Raw genomic sequence first — 17,112 nt, forward strand, 5'->3', positions numbered from 1 at the left:
GTTAGTCCCCGCTTAATGTTTCCGTTTGTATATACATCCCACACGGTCGCTCCAAGGAAAACGTTTCTGTTCGCAAGTACATCACACACAGTTTTCCCCGTTAAATCGTTTGTGATAACATTTCCATTGCACACGGTATTAACAATTTTATCGTTTGCGTTATTGAATGCGTCACACACGGTGCGTAGAAGAAACTGTGTGGCAAATACTGTCCATCACACACAGTTTTTATGTGGTAAACTTTTGCGCCAGGTGGCCTAATGCAAACAGTTTTCAAGAGGATGTCGTGTGTGATTGTTCATTAAGCTAACACAGTTTATTCCTAGAAACTATGTGCATTATTGAATGCATCACACACGGTGTTTCCTCAATAACCGTTTGCAATAGAAAAACCCAATTAGCAGGCTAATTATCCTTTTATTAATAATCCATTTATTAATCTAATTGACATTTCATATTAAGCACTCAATATATTTCATTTTCATAATTGAAATACATCAGAGTACAACATCATATAGCTTCAGCACTCAGCTACCCCATTACACAACTACACCAGCACCAAGTTTCACATGCAACATCTATCACCTTTTGAAATTAGCATCATATACGGTACATAGACAGATGTATCTCATCTGGAAAAATGCTGAAGCAGAAGGCGAATATTGAGCCTTCATTGATGTTGAAGGACTTTAATAGTTTAGGCCAGTGCCTGTGGATGATTGACCATCCATCCTTCGTCCTCTTCAGGAACACTTAAATATTGAACTGTGGGTGTTGTATGAATACCTTCCTCGCCTCCTGACCATATAGGTGGTTTGAGAGGTAATAATCAGTGAACTGCTTTCGAAAGGCATGAAAACAAGGATGTGCATAAATATCTTCTCTATATTGGAAATGGCGTAAAGGAATAAAAAAGGCAAGGTATAATAGTTAGTACCATCTTGTAGTGAACTGATGTCTTGTTCATTGTGTAGACAGAGATCTTGTTGTTTTTTGTCGCTAATTTATTTATCCTAACAATCTTTCTGAGTTTCTTGACTTGACTGATATTCATGGACAACTCATTTCCCCATATGCAAAAAGGGTCAAAACCCATATCAAAACCTCTGACAGCAGGACCTACATGTGCAAGGCCAAATTGTTAAAAACCTAAATATTAGAATGGTTCCTGCAATTGCACAATAATGTGCTATTATACAAAGGACCATGCATGTGCAAACCTCAATTGTAAACCTCAGTGCTTCCCGTTGTTTCCCTACAACACATATAAGTGTGACACCCCGAGACCGATGCGCCAGGTGTCTTCCAGTTATTCGCCGTTGTTGCCACGTCATTTGCTTGCGTGTTGCACTTTGCCATGTCATCATGTGCATTTCATTCGCATGTTTTTCAAAACTTGAATCCATCCGGGTTTCCCAGTTTTCTCCATTATCCATTTAGGCATCCGACACTCTCACATGCACCGGCCGCACCTTCCAGATCTCATTTCGGGAGCGGGAGAAAAATGTTCTTGGAATGGGCCGAGATTTGTTGAGTGGCCTTGGTACATCATTGGTAGGCCGCCTGTCAAATTTTGTTAAATTTGGAGGTTGTTTGATACCCCAACGGTTAACCGTGTAACCGCCGGAACCCCCTCTCTCTTTGCAGCCAAGCGCCCCTCCATAACAGCCCACAAGCCCATCTAAACCCCTCCATACTCTTCGCCATTGGATCACGATCGTGTGGGCGAAAACCGCACCTCCATACCCTCTCCTAGCTCCCTATGCCTATATAATTAGCCTCCCCCTCCTAATTTTCGGGTGAAAACCCTAGATCCTCCTCCTCCCAGCCGCCGGACGCGTCCGCCCGGGCCGGACACGTCCGTGCCACTGCCCGCAACCACACTGCGCCCGCCACGTGTCAGCGCCGCCTCATGCTGCCGCGCGGCCCGCCGGACCAAGGCAGGGCCCGCCTGGCCCGTCCACCTGCCGCCACGCGCCCGAGCCATGCCCGAGCTGCGCCGCCGTCCACCACGCTGCCGCCAGCTCGCACCGTCGCCGCCTCGCAGCTCGCCGCTCACCGTGCCTCCCGCCAACGAGTGCCCCACCGGAGTCGCCCGCACCTCCGCCACCTCGGCCTCCTCGCTAGGGACGCCGCGCCCGCACCGCCTGTTGCCGGATCCGGACTTGCCGGGCCCTGATCCAGCCGCTGCTGCCTCGCCGGAGTTCGCCGCCGCCATCGCCGGATCCAGCCGGGGTTGGATCAGATCCACCAACCCCGCCATCCAAACGCCGCGCCCCCGTCCCGGGATCTCCCCGTCCAACTTCCTCGAGGTTGTTTTCCTCTCTGTATCCATGGATCTGCATCATTCGTGTGCATGTTCATCATTTCATAACTTGGTACATGTTGCTCCGTTTTGCTTGTATGTTATGTCAAAATGTTTACCTCTGAATGCTCTTCATGATGGTGTAGTAGCATGCATGTTATTGTTCAGATTGTTTCCTTAATCGTCGTTTCAATAGTGCTAAATGATATAATCTGCTGAAAACTATTGTAACATGCATATTTGTCTTTTTCATAGCATTTTGTGTGATTTTCTTTTGAGCATCATGTCAAAATGTTTTAGGATCATAATCATTCCATCTTAAAGTGGTGCAATCCATGTTTTTTATATGCCCTGTGGTGACTAGCACAAGCATGCAAACTAGGGTACTTGATGTTGCTGATTTCAGTCACTGTGATTTCTGCCAAGTCTGAATCTGCTATATTATGTTGCCATGTTAACTTGATGCTTCTAGTGAATACATGCATAATCTGGAGATACTCAGTAAGGATGTGTTGTATATCTTGTTATGATCTACCCATACATGCCCATTTGTGCAATTATGGCCTGCTTTAGCTTGTCATTACCATGCCTTAAATTTGCTATATAATGTTTCTATCAGCCTGTTAACAGTAAGTTCATTTTTGCCATGTGAATAGCTAGTATTCAATGCATCCTATGACCATTATCTTGACACGAGTAGTTGCACAAACATGTGTTCTTGCTGTTGGTTGTATTTGAATGCCATGATATGCTTTGTGGTGAGTTGCACAAGCTCACAAACATGCCTACTTAATGATGTTTCTGCCATGCCCAGTAAATTCCACCAAGTCTGAAAACTGTTATCATTTGCAATCTTGCCATGATGTTTTAAACATGTTCTATTGGTATTTAACAGTAGCTTAGTGATCATGTTTAGTAGTGCTTGACATGTAAATGATTGTCATGCCCTTTGATGCGATGAGATGTTCTTGTAGCATATACGTTTGTTGTCTCAAAGTATGCATCATGAATCTGTTTTCAGCCTTCGTTTTTCACAAAGTCTGAGGATCTGTTATAACTTGCAATCTTGTCTTGATGAATGCCATTGATCTAGTGGTTATATGGAGATGCTCAGTAATCATGTTTTTCCACGTATAACATGTACTTTAATGCCATGCTTTTGGTTGCTATAATCTTGCACCGTAACATAATTGTTTCTTGCCTTCAACATGTCAACATGTTATTCCTACTCACATGTATGCCCTGTTTTTCACTGTCATAATCTGTGTTATAAAGTTGCTTTTTGCATCGATCATGTTGGATTAATCTTGATGCCTATGAACCTGAACATTAATAATATTTGAAGTAGGTTATCTGTGCTATAAGTGCATGTCAAGTTTGTGCCCATTGATATGATGTAGCTTGTTGTGTTGATAGTTGCAAAGTGCCTAGTTGCTGTTTTGTGCAGATTATTGTTATATCTTGTTTCGGGTGTATGTGTTGAACCATTGCTCCGTTTTGAGCATGCTCTATATGAAACTTGCTTCGTTTTTCATATAGTTTCATGTTACCTTGGTGCATCCTTGTTTTGGAGTGTTTGTGATGTTGTTTTGCTTGCATTTGGATCAATGCTATGTTTAACTTGTTTCACTCATACCTTCTAGGCCGTAGCTCCGAATTAAACGAACCTTATATGTAACTTGACTAGAAAGACGTGTAGATCATCTTGGTGCACTTCAACTTTCTGTTTAACAACTTCAACATAATGTGTTATTCAGATATGGACCAATTTCGAAATTTGAATATGGGACTTACCGAAATTGTTGTATGTTGATTCTGGCCTCACTTAAACTTGCTTTGATGTGTTGTTCTTGTATGCATCATCTCTTGCCATGACTAGCATCATGTAGACTTGTCATGCATCATACTTGGATGAGCATCATGCCATGTTATGTGTTGTGTGTTTACCATGTTGTCTGCTTCTTTCCGGTTGTGCTTCTTCTCGATAGTTCCTGTTTCGTTGCGATCGTGAGGATTCATTCGACTATGTTGGGTTTTCTATTTCATGGACTCAATCTTCTTCGTAGCGGGATTTCAGGCCAGATGACCGTCACCCTGGATCCCACTACTATTGTTTCTATGCTAGTTGTCTCGGTGCTTTCGCTATGTCGCGCTACCTACCACTTGTTTATCAAGCCTCCCAAATTGCCATGATAGCCTCTAACCTTTTCCACCATCCCAGCAACCTGTTGTTTGGCTATGTTACCGCTTTGCTCAGCCCCTCTTATAGCATTGCTAGTTGCAGGTGCAGTTGCAGGTTGTTCCATGTTGGGACATGGATATCATGGGATATCATAATATCTCTTATTTAATTAATGCATCTATACACTTGGTAAAGGGTGGAAGGCTCGTCCTTTTGCCTGGTGTTTTGTTCCACTCTTGCTGCCTTAGTTTCCGTCATACCGGTGTTATGTTCCCTAATTTTTGTGTCCCTAACACGGTGAGGGTTTATGGGACCCTCTTGACAGTTTGCTTTGAATAAAACTCTTCCAGCAAGGCCCAACATTGGTTTTACCATTTGCCTAATAGCAACTAAAACTTGCACAGGGACTTTCCGGACCCCGATGAATTAATCAACCCCCGGGCCAGTGCTCCCCATGAGTGTTGGTCCAAACTAGAGCACTGTGCGAGGCCGCCCCGGGGCAACCTGGGTTATTTTTGGCACCTGTATGCGTAGCTCATCTGTCGTGGCCTGAGACGAGATACGCGCGGCTACTATCAGGGTGTCGGCACGTCGGGAGGTATTGCTGGACTTGTTTTACCATTATCAAAATGTCTTGTGCACCGGGATCCCAAGTTTGATCGGATGTCCCGCGATGGAGGATTGTCTGCGTGGATCATGACCTTATCATGGGCTAAGTTTGGACACCCCTACAGGGTTTAAACTTTCGAGAGCCGTGCCCGCGGTTATGTGGTACATGGGAATTTGTTAATACCAGGTTGTAGTGGACTTGAACTAAACTCAATAAAAAATACACCAACCGCGTGCGTAACTGTGACTATCTCTTTTCGGGTGCGTTCGAGAAGAGAACACGGTTGGGTTATGTTTGAACGTAAGTAGTTCAGGATCACTTCTTGATCATTACTAGTTTGCGACCGTTGTGTAGTTTCTCATCTCTTATTCTTGAACTCGTAAGTTAGCCACCATACAATGCTTAGTGCTGTTGCAACCTCATCGCTTATCCTTTCCATACCCATTAAGCTTTGCTAGTCTTGAAACCCATGGTAATGGGATTGCTGAGTCCTCGTGGCTCATAGATTACTACAACAATAGTTGCAGGTACAGGTTATGTGATGATCATGACGTGAGAGCGATGTTTACTTGTTTTGGAGTTCTCCTTCTTCTTCGTCGATCTCGGGATAGGTTCCTAGTCGGCAGCCTAGGCTAGCAGGATGGATGTCGTTTGAGTTCCTGTTTGTGTTTAATCCATAGTTGGATGTTGTTCTCATGTATGATGTTTGATGTATTCTTGTGGCTTTTGTATATCTTGTATGTATTCCCACCTATTATGTAGTTAGTCATCAGGTTAAGTGAGCGTTCGCATGCTATCAGTAAAATATGTTGATGAAAAATAAGCACATTGCAGATTCATCAGATTAATTCAAGCCACATGGTAAACCAATTTATCCAAACCAATCATGATTAAGAACTAGGAAATATAGCACTTGTATATGTTTCTCATGCATTAAATGCAGTCAAATTCGATTTATTCCTCACATGCACAACAATACAAAATTCTACCCACGACAATTGGACATCGCATTGCAGAATTGAACCAAGCAGTTAGCTAAACACCACAACAAATGAACCAAACATTAACTGAGGACCACATTGCACAATATAACATACTCCTAATAGAAGATCAGACAGTTAACCAAACCAAGCATGCTTAACAACTTGATAATATAGCAAATGTATTTGTTTCTCATGTATTTAGTACAACCATATTCAATTTATCCCTCACATGGTATACAATAACAGAATGCACCCACGACAATTGAACATCGCATTGCAGAATTGAACCAAACAGTTAACTAAACACCACAACAAATGAACCAAACGTTAACTAAGCACCACATTGCACAATATAACATACTCCTAATAGAAGATCAGATATTTAACCAAACCAAGCATGCTTAACAACTTGGAAATATAGCAATTGTATTTGTTTCTCATGTATTTAGTACAGCCAAATTCGATTTATTTCTCAGATGGTATACAATAACAGAATGCACCCACAATAATTAAACATGCGTTGCAGAATTGAACCAAACAGTTAACTAAACACCACAACAAATAAACCAAACGTTAAGTGAGCACCACATTGCACAATATAACATACTCCTAATAGAAGATCAGACAGTTAACCTAACCAAGCATGCTTGACAACTTGGGAAATTGCACCCTGAAGAATTGAACATCACATTTGCAGAATTGAACCAAACAGTTAACTGAACACCACATTGCATGACATATAGAACATATACACTAGAGCAGAAGATTGCATGGTAAAAGTAGATAGCACAATTCACTAGAATTTGTTAAGTAAAGGCAGTAGCTAGCAAACTGAACATGGGTCCTTATAGTGAGCTAATAAGACAAGCCACTCCTCATTGTCGAAGATATCAATGACGATTGGCTCCTTGGACATGGAAGAGGGCGAGGCCTCCGCATTGTGGGTTCCCTCATCATAATGGTGAGTTGCCTGAGCCGCTTCGGGCACCAACCTGCTGGCTCTTGAGATGAGTTAAGCACGTGCACGCTAAGAAAACACCTCATAGTCTTCATCGAAGGCACCGACGGTGGCCTCGCGAAAATGCCACGAACTGTCGTCTAAACTAGCCAACTGTGTCGCGGCGTCGGCGCGCAGGCGTTGACCGTGGCCTCGGCGGCGAGGTGCTCCTCCAAGATCTAGGGGTCGGGACGAACGGCAGCCTTCGCGACCTCATCCACGCGTGCGGTCGCGATTTGCTTCTCTGCTACCAAATGCTCCTTGAGATCCTAGCTATACTGCATGCACCATGGCTTAGGGAAACACTTATTTGGTGGAGGGGTCAGTGATTTGGGTGGAAGGTCTCTCGCCGGCAGTTGGGGCACGTGGGATGTGGAAGGAGGAGGATGGGGGTCGGGTGTGGATTACCTGCCTGGATAGGCGAGCCCGAGCAGCGTGAAGGAGGGTCGCCGGTGAGGAGACGGTGCTGCAAGCAAGGAGTGAAGGTTTCAACTTGGAAAGGAAGGCAGAAACATGGGAAGTGTGGCTTTTGTTAAGGTGGAGGGGCGGGGAGGTAGATATTTCCGCGGAAGCTAAAATTTTGGAATCGCTTCAGCGAAAAAACTGGCGCGCAAAGTGTCATCAGACACGGTCCCTTATTCAGAACTGTGTACGATATGTGAACATCACAAATGATTCAGATAGCTTAACCCGTGTGTGATGAGTTTGAACGTCAAAAATTTTGGTTCGAATTTCCCTAGTTACAGTGGTCATCCACGTCATTGCCTATAAACGGGTTGAAAAATCAAATCCGTGTCCTTGGTTGCATGCTTAGGTCGCATGCAAGAAATGAGAATGAGTGTCAAACACCCTGCTACCGTCACTCGACTGCAAACATTGAGATACCTGGTTTTTAAATTCTAGTAAATCCAAAACTCGTCTGAAATTCATGAAATGTGGCATGCTATCATGGAGCGGCATCAACATGCCGTGGTAAAATTTTTGTCCCATTTGGGGCAGGTTTGGGTATAAGCTTCTCACAAACCAGAGCTTCTCACAACAAGCATGATGGTTTAGGTAGGGAACATGACACCTTTGGGGATGAAACGATATCCATTGCCTCTTATTGGTTCAAAAAATTTCTAGTGTGAACATAGAACAACATGAGTGATCTGGTTAATTTTGGAATTTTTCGAGGTTTGTTTGGACATTTTTATACATTAACTTGGGTTTCTAGGCATTTTATGTGCATAATTCAAATTTGAACTACATGCACATGCTCCAGTGCATATAAATTGGTTGAAAAATCAAATCGGGGTCCTTGGTTGCATGCTTAGGTCCCATGCAAGAAATGGGAATGAATGTCAAACACCCTGCCACCGTCACTCGGCCACAAACATTGAGATACCTGGTTTTGAATTCCAGTAAATCCAAAACTCGTCTGAAATTCATTAAACTTGGCATGCTGTCATGGAGCGGCATCAACATGCCGTGGTAAAAGTTCTGTCCCATTTGGGGCAGGTTTGGGTATAAGCTTCTCACAACAAGCGTGATGGTTTTGGTAGGGTATGTGACACCTTTGGGGACGAAACGATATCAGTTGCCTCTTATTGCTTTCAAAACTCTCTAGTGTCAACATAGAACAACAGGAGTGTTGTGTTTAATTTTGGAATTTTTGGGGTTCATTTGGACATTTTTATACATTAACTGGGTTTTCTAGGCATTTTATGTGCATAATTAAAATTTGAACTACATGCACATGCTCAAGTGAATATAAATTGGTTGAAAAATCAAATATGTGTCCTTGGTTGCATGCTTAGGTCCCATGCAAGAAATGGGAATGAAAGTCAACCACCTTGCCACCGTCACTCGGTCGCAAACATTGAGATACCTGGTTTTAAATTCTAGTAAATCCAAAACTCGTCCGAAATTCATTAAACTTGGCATGCTATCGTGGAGCGGCATCAACATGCCGTGGTAAATTTTTTGTCCCATTTGGGGCAGGTTTGGGTATAAGCTTCTCACAAACCAGAGCTTCTCACAATAAGCGTGATGGTTTCGGTAGGGAACGTGCCACCTTTGGGGACGAAGTGATATCCATTGCCTCTTATTGCTTTCAATTTTTCTAGTGTCAACATAGAACAACAGGAGTATTGTGTTTAATTTTGGAATTTTTCAGGGTTCGTTTGGACATTTTTATACATTAACTAGGTTTTCTAGGCATTTTATGTGCATAATTCAAATTTGAACTATATGCACATGCTCCAGTGCATATAAATTGGTCGAAAAATCAAATCCGTGTCCTTCGGTGCATGCTTCGGTCCCATGCAAGAAATGGGAATGAATCTCAAACACCTTGCCACCGTCACTCGGCCACAAACATTGATATACTTGGTTTTTAAATTCTAGTAAATCCAAAACTCGTCTAAAATTCATGAAACTTGGCATGCTATCATGGAGCGGCATCAACATGCCATGGTAAAAATTTTGTCCCATTTGGGGCAGGTTTGGGTATAAGCTTCTCACAAACCAGAGCTTCTCACAACAAGCATGATGGTTTCGGTAGGGAACATGCCACCTTTGGGGACGAAACGATATCCGTTACCTCTTATTGCTTTCAAAAATTTTCTAGTGTCAACGTAGAACAACAGGAGTGTTGTGTTTAATTTTGGAATTTTTTGGGGTTCGTTTGGACATTTTTATACATTAACTGGGTTTTCTAGGCATTTTATGTGCATACTTCAAATTTGAACTATATGCACATGCTCCAGTGCATATAAATTGACTGAAAAATCAAATTTGTGTCCTTCGGTGCATGCTTAGGTCACATGCAAGAAATGAGAGTGAATTTCAAACACTAGAGCACTGTTGATTGCCGGCAAAATGTTGAGATACTTTGTATTTAAATTCTTGTAAATCCAAAACTCATCTGAAATTCATGAAACTTGGCATGCTATAATGGAATGGCACCCGACATGCTGTGGTATTTTTCATGTCCATTTTAAGAGAAGGCACACTTGAATAACAACCAACAAAGGCATTTTGAAACAGATAGCTGCCACTGTAACATCTCAAATGTTTTGTATAATTTAAATTGTGTGCGTTCTGTTAACCAAAGAGTGACGCCACGCCTCACTCTTTTAATGGATAGGAGGTGCCGTGCGGGCAGGTGCTTGAGTGCTTGACTAAATGGGAGGCGTGTGAGCTGTACTCCAATGCGGAGGCTCACTGGGAAGCGTGCGAGTTGTACATCCATTTTGAGTTAAACTTCATATTTATATTTTCCTTAGAAATGGAAAGCATTTGAGTTTTTCATATACATCGAACTACCCTTTTAAAAAAATGAACTTCTTGATTTTATTATTTAGTAACAAGGAAAATCTGAGTTTTTTATATCGAACTGCTCTATTTTTTCCACTTGGACTTCTTGGTTTATAAATATCGATCTGCTCTATTTTATTTCCTTTAAAAATGAATTGTTCCTTTCTAATTCAATCTTCTCTGGTTTATTTCAAAAAAATGCATCATGAATTCCCTCTAGTTTTTTAATTTGAACCTCTATGTTTTTTAGAAACAAGAAAAATCCATTTATTTTCAATTTTAAACTCCTTCGTTATTTAAATTTGAACTTCCTCATTTTATTCTTTGATAATGTGAAATATCTTAGGTTTTGCTCCACTTTCTTAAAATTTGGACTTATTGGTTTTATTCTATTGGCATGGTTTAGTTCAAATTTAAACTAAAACACATGATAATTATAACTGATATGAGGTAGTATCATATTTTGAACTTCTCATATTTTACAAAGTATTAACATTCGTAGTAATAATGACGTTCCAGCGTAAATGTGTTTGACCTTCTTTCTAATTGCTCTAAAATTATTATTTAGTTGAACTCTTTGCCAAAATGTTATTGTGCCGTATGTTGCAAACTAAAATAGATAAGTTTAGTTATAATAACCAATAACTATAAACATATAGGGGGACATCATTTATCAGCCAAATGGATAAAGCAAAATTCGTACATACCAAGTGCAACAATTAAAAGGTTAATACACGGTTTTTGGCTGCACAAACTTCGTGCATTTTTTAAAGAATAACTCAGTTCGAGTAAAATATGCTACTATACATACATACACATGTTCATTATACTTCCGTAAAATGATTAGATGCTACCACCAATGGACAATTTGAAAACCTATATTTTCTCTTCACCAGACATCCTCTCACCATCTTCTCGAGTGCTACGGTGTCCGCTCAACTTGGCACCGTAGATGAACATAGTATAAAATTTGTCTCTACTGCAGTTAGATGAACAAACGATTAGAGTTGGTTGCAAATGACCCTGTTCTGATTTGGTATGGTTCACTCTGGTTTTGTTCCGACCTTGTTACTTTTCTCTGCTATTGTAATCATAGGAATAGGAGCACAGAGACAAACTTGTATTATTATGGTTCCAAAACAAGGGGGAACCCATCCAACATTACAAGGCAAGAGTAGAAAAAGGATTACTTACCGACAATCGTGACAGCGTAGCAGAGAAGCTGAAGAACCACCGGGGCTTCTAGAGGGCCAGATGCTGACCTTTCTATTTGCAGTGTCATTGCTGACCCGTAATTGAAGATCGAGGATGACGGCCAGCACCTGGACGGGTTCTGGCGGCCGGTGTAGGTCATCTATGGAGGAGGGGCGAGCTAATCTCTATCAGAAAAACAAGGACAACAACATCAGCTAATCTCTCTCACACACTCAAGCTGAACTATAACAGCGCCATCAAGTGCAAAATGGGTAGGTGAAAACTCATCTATATGCACACATAAGTATATTCTTTGATGTACCTGAACCTTAGTAGGAGTTTCACATGAACTTCTTGTGTTATGGGGGAGAGAGCATTGAGCATGAGAAGATGTCTTCGTGCTCGTTGTTGTTTCTCATGGCAGTGAACGTGTTAGGGTTGTGTAGTTGAACGGCCGGAGGTGGCAGCGACGAACGACCTGAGTGTGTTGGGCCCCACTACGAGGAGGCTGTGTATTGTCCAGGATAGAGTCAAACTTCTTCAACAACCAATTTGAACTTCAAATAAACCAATTCATCAAAACACTTTTTTGAACATATCAAACACTCTTGAGAGCACAATTTTTCACCACATTTTTTTCACAAACATTTTGCTACAAAAAATGGCATCTTTTTTGTAAACAGCAAGTACCAAAACATCATAACACAAATTGCTAAATGGAACAAATTCCCCCGGAGGAATTTGTGGCATTGTTGAACTGCATTTCATGAAAAAGAACATGTGCGCCCATGTATACACACACGAAGCATCAACCTCCCAATATTCTAACTTTTACCATTGATATTTCTAAACCTTTTGAGAATGCTCCCAGGTTTTCAAATGGAATACAGGCACATCCATGCATGAACAGCCATCATCGGCCATGGTAATGCCTCTTCTCTAGCAAACTGAACTTCACTCATGTGTACAGTACATAATACATGATTTGAGCCCTCAAAGACCACAAGAGGGTCTTAAAATAAATTTTTCAACCCTGATACACACTCATCACATGGGAAAGCTTTTCCAACATTAGATTAGTAGCATCACATATAGAGAAAACTTGGTCATACAGTCAACTAGTACACAAGAAGATTGCTATCTGTTTGAACAAATTGAGAGAGAGATCATAGGAGTGGGTTCTTGGTGGCATCCATGAATAATTTTTTAAGCGAGTAAAGCATGGGACAACCATTGTACTGAGAAGATCTAGACGAGAGATAGCTCGTAAGGGCAATGGTCGTGATTAGCATCGGTCGGGCAATACCTGAACTGCGGGTGGGCGTGTTGGTGAGCGGCCGAGGCGGTTGGAGGCCGATTATTCTCATAGCTCGGGTAGCCATTGGCAAGGAATGTCGATGGATCTCTGCAAGATAAGATGATCAGTTGTAATAACGAGCGGCCGAGGAGATAGCACCATGGGCGACCAATGGAGGCATGGAAAAAGGAAGCTACTTAGCTGGAGGTGTGGCGCGGCGAGCACTGCTTGCGGGAGCAGAGATGGAGGTACAATTCAGGGGCTCAACCGAGTCACAAATAATATTGGGTCATGAATCTGACCGGGTCTCGGTAATTTCCACTTGTGCGCTCTATCACAGCAACACTTATGGATCTTTGACCAAAATAATTTTGCCAGGTTGCACCGCAAACCAGGCCAAGGATTCGTTCCAATAAGTTGACATTATCAGCATAGAAAGACCGGGGTGAATAATAAACCACAACCGTGGATCTGTTTTTGATCAAAATTATCATTAGCTCAAACATAAGAAATCTAAGTGCTCGATGGCACTAGCAGACTATGAAGATTTTACATCGACAATTTTACAAAGCCAAAGCTGGGCTATTTTTCATCGAAGAGGAGAGGGTGCTGTAGTATAAAAGAGATAAGTATTTCCCTCAGTTAATAACCAAGGTTATTAATCCAATAGGAGAACCACGCAAAACCTCGTTAACAGGACCTACACATACAAGCAAATACTTGCACCCAACGCGGTCAATGGGGTTGTCAATCCCCTCGGCGGTTATTTGCAAGGATAAAATCTCCTAGTTATAGATACATAAAATAAAAATAATGGTAATAAAATTACAGCAAGGTATTTTTGGATTTTATATATGATAAAAGTAGTCTCGGGGGCCATAGTTTTCGCTAGAGGCTACTCTCTCGAACAAAAAGCATATGGTGAGTAAACAAATTACTATTGGGAGATTGATAAAAAAGCGCATAGTTATGACGATATTCAAGGAAATGATCATGTATATAGGCATCACCTCCGAGACAAGTAGACCAACTCCTGCCTGCATCTACTACTATTACTCCACCCATCGATCGCTATCCAGCATGCATCTAGAGTATTAAGTTAATACAAATGGAGTAACGCCTTAAGCAAGATGACATGATGTAGACAAAGTAAATCCAACCAATATGAACAATCCCCATTGTTTTCCCCTTAATGGCAACAATACAAATATGTGTCGTGTCCCCTACTTTGTCACTGGGATATAGAGCACCGCAAGAGAACCAATTACAAAGCACCTCTCCCATTGCAAAATAAATCAATCTAGTTGGCCAAACCAAATGGATAGATCAGAGAGAAATACAAGCTGTAATAACCATGCATAAAATAACTCAGAGAAGACACAATTAATATTAATGAATAATTTGATCATGAACCCACAATTCATCGGAACCCAACAAACACATCGCAAAAGAAGATTATGTCAAATAGAACTCCAAGAACATCGAGGAGAACATTGTATTGAATATCAAATAGAGAGAAGAAGCCATCTAGCTACTAGCTATGGACTCGTAGGTCTATGGTGAACTACTCACACATCATCGGAAGGGCGGCTAGGTTGATGTAGAAGCCCTCCGTGATTTATTCCCCACTGCCAGAGTACCTGAAAAGGCCTTCATATGGGATCATGGAAGAACAAAAACTTGTGACGGCAGAAAAAGTATTTTGGGTGGCTCTCTATTGGTTTCACGATTTTAGAGAACTTATATAGGTGGAATTCGGTCATACGGAAACACGAGGGGCCCTCAAGGCATTAGGGCGCCTACCCTCCTGGGTGGGCCTTGTTGCCTTGCCGTCTCCCCATTTGACTTCTGGTCTCCTCCCAAAGCTTCTAGGGTCTCTCTTATCTAGAAAATAAATCACCAAAAAGTTTCACAGCATTTGGACTTGTTTGGTACTGATTTCCTACAAAACAAAAAATAGGCAAAAAAAATAACAACTCACACTTGGCATTGGGTTGATAGGTTGACACATCTCCAACGTATCTATAATTTTTGATTGTTCCATGCTATTATATTATTTGTTTTGGATGTTTAATGGGCTTTAATATGCTCTTTTATATTATTTTTGGGACTAACCTATTAACCGGAGGCCCAGTGCCAGTTTCTGTTTTTTTGCCTATTTCAGTGTTTCGTAGAAAAGGAATATCAAACGGAATCCAAACAGAACGAAACCTTCGCGAGGATCTTTCTTGGAACAAACGCAAACCAGGAGACTTGGAGTGGAAGTCTGGAAGTCTGCGAGGCGGTCACGAGGTAGGAGGGCGCGCCCCCACCCTCGTGGGCCCCATGGAGCTCCACCGACGTACTTCTTTCTCCTATATATACTCTTATACCCTAAAAACATCAGGGGAGCCACGAAACCACTTTTCCACCATCCCAACCTTCTGTACCCATGAGATCCCATCTGGGGCCTTTTCCTTCGATCACGGAGGGCTTCTAGATCAACACCATAGCCTCTCCGATGATGTGTGAGTAGTTTACCACAGACCTTTGGGTCCATAGTTATTAGCTAGATGGCTTCTTCTCTCTCTTTGGTTCTCAATACAAAGTTCTCCTTGATGTTCTTGGAGATCTATTCTATGTAATACTTTTTGCGGTGTGTTTGTCGAGATCCGATGAATTATGGATTTATGATCAAGTTTATTTATGAATAATATTTGGTTCTTCTCTGAATTCTTTGCAAGTCTCTTCCAATTATCGGTTTAGTTTGGCCTACTAGATTGATCTTTCTTGCAATGGGAGAAGTGCTTAGCTTTGGGTTCAATCTTGCGGTGTCCTTTCCCAGTGACAGTAGGGGCAACAAGGCACGTATTGTAATGTTGCCATCGAGCATAAAAAGATGGGGTTTATATCATATTGCTTGAGTTTATCCCTCTACATCATGTCATCTTGCCTAAAGCATTACTCTGTTCTTATGATCTTAATACTCTAGATGGATGCTGGATAGAGGTCGATGTGTGGAGTAATAGTAGTAGATGCATAATCGTTTCAGTCTACTTAACACGGACGTGATGCCTATATTCATAATCATTGCTTAGATATTCTCATAACTATGCGCTCTTCTATCAATTGCTCGGTAGTAATTTGTTCACCCACCGTAATACATGCTATCATGAGAGAAGCCACTAGTGAAACCTATGGCCCCCGTGTCTCTTTCTTATTATACTGCATCTCTTTTATTTACATTGCATATTGTCTACTATTTTGCAATCTTTAATTTCCAATCTATACAACAAAAATACCAAAAATATTTATCTTACTATGTTTATCAGATCTCACTTTTGCAAGTGACCGTGAAGGGATTGACAACCCCTTTTATCGCATTGGTTGCGAGGTTCTTGATTGTTTGTGCAGATACTAGGTGACTTGCGTGTTATCTCCTACTGGATTGATACCTTGGTTCTCAAAATTGAGGGAAATACTTATGCTACTTTGCTGCATCACCCTTTCCTCTTCAAGGGAAAAACAACGCATGCTCAAGAGGTAGCAGGAAGATTTCTGGCGCCGTTGCCGGGGAGATCTACGCTCAAATCAAGACATACCAAGTACCCATCATAAACTCTTATCCCTCGCATTACATTATTTGCCATTCGCCTCTCGTTTTCCTCTCCCCCACTTCACCTTTGCTGTTTCATTCACCCCTTTTCCATTCATCTCTTTTCGCTTGCTTCTTGTGTGATTGTGTGTTGGATTGATTGTTTGTCACGATGGCTCAAGATAATACTAAATTATGTGACTTTTCCAATACCAACAACAATGATATTATTACCACTCTGATTGCTCCTATTACCAATGTTGGATCTTGTGAAACTAACGCTGCTTTGTTGAATCTTGTCATGAAATATCAATTTTCTGGCCTTCCTTGTGAAGATGCCGCTACCCATCTAAACAACTTTGTTGATTTGTGTGATATGCAAAAAAGAGAGATGTGGATAATGATATTGTTAAATTGAAGCTATTTCCGTTTTCTCTTGGAGATCATGCTAAAACTTGTTTCTCTTCTTTGCCTAAAAATAGTATTGATTCTTGGAATAAGTGCAAAGATGCTTTTATCTCTAAGTATTTCCCCCCGCTTAAATCATCTCTCTTAGAAACGATATTATGAATTTTAAGCAACTTGATCATGAGCATGTTGCACAAGCTTGGGAGAGAATGAAATTAATGATACATAATTGCCCTACACATGGTTTGAATTTATGGATGAT

This window comes from Triticum urartu, chromosome 5A (genome assembly GCF_056163025.1).
Source record: "Triticum urartu cultivar PI428250 chromosome 5A, HENAU_Tu73, whole genome shotgun sequence".
In the NCBI taxonomy this organism is placed as follows: Eukaryota; Viridiplantae; Streptophyta; class Magnoliopsida; order Poales; family Poaceae; genus Triticum; species Triticum urartu.